The sequence below is a fragment of the Cynoglossus semilaevis genome, unplaced genomic scaffold (genome assembly GCF_000523025.1).
Source record: "Cynoglossus semilaevis isolate Cse_v1.0 unplaced genomic scaffold, Cse_v1.0 scaffold376, whole genome shotgun sequence".
NCBI classification, from domain to species: Eukaryota; Metazoa; Chordata; class Actinopteri; order Pleuronectiformes; family Cynoglossidae; genus Cynoglossus; species Cynoglossus semilaevis.
In genome coordinates this window covers 42,597-51,973 of record NW_007585115.1, presented here as the reverse complement: position 1 = coordinate 51,973, position 9,377 = coordinate 42,597, and the positions used below count along the sequence as shown (strand labels likewise).

Below are 9,377 nucleotides of genomic sequence, written 5' to 3'. Positions count from 1 at the left end.
TTCTATTTCTACCTTCACACACATCAACCTGTCTGACTCTCGTTTCACCTCTACCACATTTCTTACATATTCTTCCTTTAGGATCACCCCTACTCCATGTCTCTTCCAATCTGAACCATGATAAAACAGTTTGTAGCCTCCTCCAATGTTTCTGCCCTTCGACCTGGTCTCCTAAAAACACAAAATGTCTACTCTTCTTCTCTCCATCACATCAGCTATTTCTCTACTTTTCCCTGTCATTGTACCTACATTCAGAGTTCCAAACTTCAGACCAACACTTCTATTCTTCATCTTTTCTTTTTTTCTCCTAACCAAATGCCCTCCTCTTCTTCTCTGTCTTTGACCATTTAGACCATTTAGTCTAATATAATAAGCATGCAACATGAAGTTTTTACATTTTCATTTGGAGGACAAAAAGGACAAAATGGCAAAAAAATGTTTTTGACCCTAATTGGCCATGAGGATTTGTAGAGTCTGGAGTGAAGGCCAAAAGATAGGAAACAACATTCTATTGGTCTTGTGCAGCAGCAGCGGAGCCACAGTGACTCTTTGTCCCTGCACAAAGGCAGAGGCACCTCTCACTGTGCAATACACTATCGCAAAACAAACATGTTATTGACACAGATAGGAAGCGTGTCAATCTCTGACCTTGGTTGCCATGGGCACCCTGAGGCAGTGAGTGGGTGAGGTTGGGCAGGTCATTGTCATGGTTACCATCCTCCCAGGGGCAGACGTCCACACTGTTCCATCTGCGCAGCTGGCACAGCCACAATGACTTCTGCTCTGCTTTACAGTGAGGGTTCAGTACGATGCACATCCACAGAGCACCTGGACACACACACACACACACACACACTGGTTACATGCAGTACATGTGATTACATTGCTTGCAAGATTACACACTGCAAAAAAACCAGAGTGTATGTGTATTTTGAAAGTTAGTAGTAATCCCTACAACAATACATTTGTTAGGCAGGCTTGAAGGCTGCAGGCAGTTTTTAAATTACGTATACCATCTACTAGTTGTACTAATTCTCTTCATTTTTTGAGGTGTTTTCTTTTTTTTTTTTTCAAAGCATATTGTTTTTCTGTACTGTAACAAAACTCTTCCAAAACAGACAAGTTAAGTCATCCCGCTGGCTGCACACACATCATTTTGGAGTAAATTGGAACGAATATGAAAAGTGGCTGCATCCTTGTTGGAGAGATTGTGTTGTGCATATGCATATGCATAAAGGTGTGAAGAGCAGGAGGGAGGAAGGAGAGGATGACAAAAGGCCCAGAATGAGGGGAGGTAGAAAATGAAATGGGGTTGAAGATGATTTGGACAAGGAGACATGGCAGAGGAGAAGTGAATGAGTCATGAGGTTTTGTGTCTAAAGGAGATGAGTAGCTGCTATTCAAAGAAGGAGGAAGATAAAAGGGAGTGTGAAGGAGAGAGAGAGAAAAAGTTGAAGAGGAGTGCTGAGAGGCAGCATTCAACACACATCAGGGTGAGTGACAAGGACTTGTGATGAAAGGATTGAAGTGTGGACTTCAAAAACCATGTATACACACACGGACACGCACACACTTCGCAAAATACGTGGAACATAAACAGATGAGATCACTGTCCTCACAATGTGCAGAACAAGACGAAAAAGGCAGAAAGCAAACATCATCAACAGCAGCAGCTGTGGCGGCAGCAACATCATTAGAGAAACAAAACAAAGACAGGCAACTCGGCTGCTGCTGTCCTGCTGACAGGTTTTGTGGTTTGCGAGAAGGAATTCTGCCGTTAGTCTGCGTCAGAAGGGCATCCAGTGTAAAACCTTTGGCCAAATCAAGTATGTGTTTCACCGTTGGTACAAATATGTCTGTCAAAAAAACTAAACACTATTTTAAACCGACTGCAATCAGGAGACACAGACTGTCAAATTAATTAAAGACACAATTTCGAGGGTTTAAAATTTAAATAAAAAAAACTAATATTTAGGCTTTTTAGTGATGCGTGATGGGCTCATAATTAACAAAGACACTTCTTGAGCTGCCTATGTTCAATGAGAATAATAAAAAAAACTGGGTTGTCAGTGATAAGTGTGTGCCTGTGTGTGGGGTATTTTGCAAACAAAGGATGGACAACCATAAACAGAAAAAGAAATGCTGTCTACGTGCGTCTTTGCCTCCTTGTCTGGGATCCATCAGCCACCTTGCTAAATTTGTCCAACCCAGTGCACATTTGTAGGACAATCTGCAAGTGTGTCTCTGCGCGACTGTGTATCTGCAGTTGTGTTCTCTCCCTCACCAAGCTCGTCCCAGAGCTGTCGATACTTGTCGGTCATGGTGGTGCCCTGTTGTCTCCACAGTGCCAGCCGAGGATCTGCCATGAATTGCTCTGTGATCAGTGTTAACATCCTTGCTCCATTGGAATCTCGCATCTTCAGCATCTCCCTTACCTACATGGGGGACGAGACAAAAGGAGAGGAAGAGACGGGGGGTTGTTACATACAGGTCTGCACATACACACACACATAAAATACCAGCACAGGATAATTTATTATTTTTTAAAGCCTCATCGGTTTATGCATCTTTAGGGTAGTTTTAGGCATCTGTATTTATGCTGCATTTATAACCAATTTCACTTAAACATGTTTAACATGACTGTATACCATTTTATTGGATACACTTTATTGTGGGTGAATACTTCACCCGGGAAATGCGAGCTCAACATCCAGCCTGGACTGAATTTCACTGTGGTGAACTTAAAAAGATGCCAAACACAAGACTTAATGACAATCTGGGGCAAATATAATCTTTCTGAGGAGGAGTTCACAGAGAGACATTCTAAAAGCAGGGCAGGCTTGATGATAATGGCTGCTACTTATACTCAATCAATGCTGCCACTGTAATACCAGGCCACAGAGACATTCCCACATCTCTCATGTAATTGGTTAATCCTGGGTAGAGAGTTTTTCACCAAGCCAGTATTTCTTCCTTCCATAGTTCTTTTCCACTATAGTAACTTCTGGACTATTTAAAAGTCCTTTAAGGAAACATTTACCGTAATTTCCAGACCATCAAGAGAGCCAGAATATAAGTCGTGCCCACTAAATTTTAGAAGAAAAAATAATTGTACATATATAGGCCGCACTTCTCTATAAGTGTCCATATTGTAACATGGGATATTTACACAGAAAGATGTTACACAGAAAGAGTTTTTTTCTACTTTTAATTAATTTCTTTTATGTACGAACAGTGCCTGTAAAACAGCTGGTTACACGTTATCTCTTTCCTGCTTCAACACCATGACTGTAGTTGGAATGCACAGGGGAGACTTAGTGATCTGCTCCAGGGCCAAAACTAACATTAGCTCTGGGGCCAACTCCCTTCCCATTGTGCTGGTCCTCAGCAGAGGTAAACAGAAACAGGAAACTTCAACATGACAGGGCTCAAATTGCTCTCAACTTTCAGTACCATTGTCTCGCTATCACGCACATATACGCACACAATCATTTATGGGCAGACATAAACTACTAGTATAACACACAGTAGCCAACCCGAAAAGTCATTGATCGCTATTAACTTCGTTAGCCCGTAAAAATCCAGAAATTAGCTGCATCATTGTTTAAGCCACAGGGTTTAAAGCGTGAAATAAGTAGTGGCCTATCGATCAGAAATTACGGAATTTATCTCAAACTTTTAAGGCAGCACAGCTCATACAGCTCATTTGCAGGTATCACTCTTATTATTTATTATGTTTATGTTTTGTGCACTGTTATGTTCTGTAAGTGCATGAATTGATTTTTTTCTCTCTTCACCTTGCTGAAGAGCAGGTTGAGCTGCTTGCCCGAGCCGTGGTATCCTCCCTGCGAGAGAAAAAGCTTGACTTGTTCCTGAACCTGCTCCTCGTCCAGGTGCCAGCAGTTCTCGTCATCCACGCTGGCCCCTGCCGTGGGGTCTGGGGCCCCTGCACACACAAACACACAAACAGTACCATCAAAGAGTCACTGATTAGTTACAGTGAATCTTTGAAAAACAAAAACAACAATAATCACTTGTCCTACATAAAGCCTGGCCTAATTATGTAGTTTGGGGAAAATAAATGTATAAATAAAACACAAATTAATTAACATCAGCGTGTAAATAAAAACAATAACAGAATCTATGTGAACCCGTGAAACTTCAATTCATGGTATTGTCTTTGGTGTCATCCTCACACTTCTTTATATTCGATAAAACATACTTAAAAAATGCAATATAAACAAGTGTGTAACTTTTCTACTTGGTGCCATTTTCCAAACTAGTGTTGACCAGCATTTTTTTCTGTATGTAGTCTAAGTCTATTCTATAATATTCTATTGAAAATCTATTGGAAAGTGTATTTGAAAAATAACTGGCAATATAAATGATGACAGGACAAAGGATATGAAAAATAAAACTGGTGTATGTATAATAATTAATCTATAATCAATGTTCATTTAATTTGTTTAACCTGTTCAAGAGATGAAAATAAAACCTGAATCAATTTTTTCCACATTTTTGTTTTTTTTTTGCATCCTTTCATCCTCCCCCCCCCCCCCCCACACACACACACACACACACTATCCTCATACTCTCCATTAGCCTGCCTCCTCTTCTGCTCCTGCATAGCAGCTTAATCTTCAATATCCTGTGTCAAATGTATTCACTTCTGCTTTAGAGTAACTGACACCTTGTTTCTCACACCACAACTTTACAGAGCGATGTTTTCCACATCATGAGAATAATCTGCAGTCTGGGCTTTCTGTTTTACCCCTTAATCAAGTTCCTATTACCGTATTTTCCGGACTATAAGGCACACTTAAAATGCTTGTACAGTCCTTATAATCCGGTGCGCTTTATGTGTTAATTCTGATTGTGTTTACTGACCTCGAACCGATTTTATAAAGTTAAACCACACAACGCATCACTCGTGATGGCACAGAACTGAAGCACACCGGGAGCCAACAGTGACGTTTAACTCTGTTATCACAATTAGAAGATGTTCAACAACAATTATTACAGTATGGTTGTGTAACCCAAATCCGTACAACATCGCGCCGTGCCTCCAAACACCCGTAGACTCTATGTTGTGTTTTTAAACTGTCGGTATATGGTGCGATGCAGGGAGACCTCTTCTTATTCCTCCGTTTTTATCAATACAGGAAAAACACACTCTCTGCAAAACAACATTTGCAGTTCCGCATGGAACAGCGTCAAAACAACAATGCCGTGACCATCCAGAACAGAAAAAGTGACAAGCCTGACTCTGGAGGGGCTAACAACAACAGTGTCCTTCAGTGTCCAACTTAAGTCACTACCCCTTTCCACAAATCTCCATCTCTATTGATCTGCGACTCCTTGCGCGCCCATCTCACCGACATTGTCAAACCCAAGTGAAGCAAACTAATTCGGGGCTTGCCATCATTCCGGGTGGATTAACCAAAGAACAAAAGAAATATTGATGTTAACAGGGCGTTCAAAGTTAAATTGCAGAGCTTTATGGGAGCATTAGATGACAGAAGCTGAACACACATTCACCAAGACTGGGAGGCAACGCCGGGCGAGTTACACCACTATCTGTTTATGGATGCCTGGGCTAAGGTATCAGTCTCAACTGTCGCCGGAGCTTTCATAAAGGCTATCATTCCGGGTGGATTAACCAAAGAACAAAAGAAATATTGATGTTAACAGGGCGTTCAAAGTTAAATTGCAGAGCTTTATGGGAGCATTAGATGACAGAAGCTGAACACACATTCACCAAGACTGGGAGGCAACGCCGGGCGAGTTACACCACTATCTGTTTATGGATGCCTGGGCTAAGGTATCAGTCTCAACTGTCGCCGGAGCTTTCATAAAGGCTGGAATCATTACTGAACAACTAATTAACAGCAACGGGATTGATTCAGATAATGACGAGAGTGGTCCGGGCATGCTTGATTGACTGTTTTGTTTCGCTTAATGTGCCTTATAACCCGGTGCACCTTATGTATGAAAATAAACCCGTTCATTGATATTGTGCCTTATAATGTGGTGCGCCTTATGGTTCGAAAAATACGGTACATGTTCGACTGGCTTTGTTTTAATGACGCTTGTAGTATTAGAAATGTCTCTTGTAAAAACAAACAGACCGCCATAACCTGTTTAGTCCGGAAGAAGAACTAGGACCATTTATTCTGCACATGCTCACTATAGCTCTCTATAGTAATAAGCAATAAACATGTGTATCTGCCGGTTCTATGGGATCGCATAGGTCTGTGTGTACTAGCTCTAGCACTGCTGTGTAGTGATGGGAAGACCGACTGTTTTTACTGATTCAGATCTTTGACTTTCGAACAGTAAAATGAACGAGTTGTGAACGAATCATTTCATTCATTTTCAGCAGGTGGCACTTAGCCCTATTATGGGCGTTGTAAAGAAGGCTGAGGTTCTCTGACACTAAATACTGAAGGCAACATGATTTGCTTCACAAAATGCCATAGGCAATTCAAACCATGTGAAAACCTAAGAAAGAAAAACACACCACAATGACTTGTGTCCTTCATCCTCCCTGTTATTGTTGTTTAACTGCATAACAGTGACTAAGATGAATGAGAGCAAAAGAGACCCGAGTTGTCTGTCACGTGACAAATGAAACGAATCTGTGAGAACAAAGCTTTGAACAAATGAGAACGACTCTGCAAAACAAATCAGTGACAATAAATTTTTGAACGACTGTGACAACGAATCTCTGAACCAATCTGAGAGAACGAATCTGTGCAGCCCGAGAAGTCTATCACAACTGAAAAATCCTGGTTGAGGACAAGTGAATGTAAAACTAATTTTGACAATTAGTGATTAATTCACAGAGACTGATTCACTCTCAGTGCGTGATTAGTTGGCAGTGAGTGATTAGCTGGCAGTGAGTGATTAGTTAGCAGTGATGGATTAGTTCACAGTGAGTAATTTGTTTGCAGTGAATCTTCTCTCTGTACGAATCTTTCATATAAATCGGGAGTCATGAGTCATATGAAAAATTCGTTCATATTGAACAAATCACTCGCGTACGGCACATCACTACTGCTGTGGCTTTAGCATCTGCCTGTCTATCTCTGCTCTGTGTAAACCTGCCCTGGACATTTTATGGACATTCCTTCAACCACCTTTTCTAATTTTGCAACATCACCAAATTTACAGTGGCCAAGTATTCTATGCCAGGGTTGAATACCATGACAACCATACACTTCATTGACATTTTCTACTGTACTAAGATAATACAGCCTACCATACATATCCATTTTGAACTTAGTACCATCCTTGTGGAACAGCTTATTATCACCATCCTTGAAGTGGGCCATGGCTCCATTTGCTGGTGCAGCTTTGACTGAAAAAATATTGTGTGGAAACGATAGGATGTATAGTGCTTGCTTGAGCATAGCTCTCACTTGTCATCCCTTGCTGTCCAGCAAGTAGTCAAGTGCCAACAAACTTTTTGTAGCAACTTCACTGATTTATTTATTTATTTTTATATTCAAAACATTCCTTTTACTTAAAGTATAACATGGTTATGACATAAGGACAAAAACAGACCATTATTATCTGTGTGTGTTGTCTTAAAACACAGAATTGGTAACGGTAGAGCTTTTATTCTGATTATTTCTTTTTGAACTTATTGTTATTATTATCATTGTTGTTTTGTTGTTGTTATATTCCACTCTTTGCTTTTCTCAGTTTTTTTCGAGTGTGACTATGTCTCAGAAACCCTGACATCTGTCTCTTCTCTTGTTCTTCGTTCCATCTCGTCCACAGCTTGTTTTTAAGTGTTGCTTGGAGTTTAGTTTTCAGTTACCCTTTTCTCCCCCCTTTTAATAAAGTTAGTGGCAAAAACAGCTTTGATAAACATTAATATCTTTCGCGCTGCGTCAGCGTTAAATGCCTTCCTCTGAGGTAAATAACCACTCCATATTGTTGATTACAGGAACACTGTCTCTCCTTTACAGTCTGGATTTCTTTAATGAGTCACATTGATCCTGCCACACTTTACCTCCATCACCCAGTCAATACATATATGCAGGTGCAGGCAGAAAAACACACACACACAAGCACATAAATCTACATAATTCTTGGGTCCTAAACATGACCACATACTTACACCTACACCATATCACACCATTACACACACACGCACACACACACACACACACACACACACTGACACACACACTTCACTCACCATGAACCTGGTTGATCTCTGAGTTTTGAGAAAGTATTTCGTCTGCCAGTTTCTGAGCAGTTGGCAGCACTTCCGTATGGTGGACGGATATCAGATACTGGATGAACTTCTGCAGCTGGTCTCTGCTCATCTGGAACAGTGTTTCTGAAATAGGCAGGTGCAGTTTGACCTGCTCGGGCTTCCGTATTCTGTAAAGCGAGAGTGCCACTACATGGGCACAGTAGAAGATGTCTTTGTTTCCGCAGGTGCATGTCACCGCAGTAATCTTGCAGCGGTCAAAGCTGACACTCACACTGCAGACGAGCTCCGGGGACGAGGGGGTGGCGGGGTCTGTCACTGTGCCGCTCAGATGAAAGCCTTGAAAACAGATAAATGTATAAATGACATTAAAAAAAAAAAAAATTCTATGACTGCTTTTAAAATTAAGCTATAAATGCAAAAAAGATTATGAAAGCATAAACATTTTGAAATTATTTTAAAATCCAGGATGCAACTGCTAATCTCCAAGCAAAAGTATGCACAACTGAAATACTGTGGCTTATATTTCAACCAAGGGTGTCGAAATCAATTACCCAAGGGGCCAACATTTAAAATGTAGTCTGTTGGCCAAACAGGGTTATCATTTACTGAACAATTTAGTGCTAACAATGCTATAACCAAAAACATTGTATTTGGACAGACTGCAACAACTTCTCCTTTAATCGAATGAAATCAAAATAAAAACAGAGTCAAATGTGAATTAGAGGATTAGACCTGTAAATTGACCCCCATGCATATGGGTAGGACTTATGCAGAGTGGAAGCGTCCTGGGCCCATAACCCAGAGGTCGATGGATCAAAACCATTCTCTGCTTGGTTTCTTTGTGATTCCACAGTGAGACAATTATCACACTTGTGTAGATATATATTTATATATTTAACTAACATGCAGATGGTCTAGTATTCATGCACCAGGTCTAATTTTAAGACACCCATAAGCTGATCTAGCCATCCATCAATCCATCTAAGCTGAGCTTTGTTGGGCCACTTAAAATAATGAGGCGAGCCATGAATTTGACATATGTGTTATTAACTGTGTGAATGTAATAGCTGCAATTTGGTTTATATTCATTTACATCTATGTTGCAGAGATCTAATTTATAGTATAAAGTGTGTGCTTTTTGAAAGTT

At 40.5% G+C, this 9,377-nt stretch overlaps 1 pseudogene; it reads right to left on the bottom strand.

Annotated features, from left to right (window-relative positions):
- Positions 1-9,377, bottom strand: part of LOC103398570 (zinc finger SWIM domain-containing protein 6-like) — a 56,573-nt pseudogene that overhangs the window by 17,699 nt on the left and 29,497 nt on the right.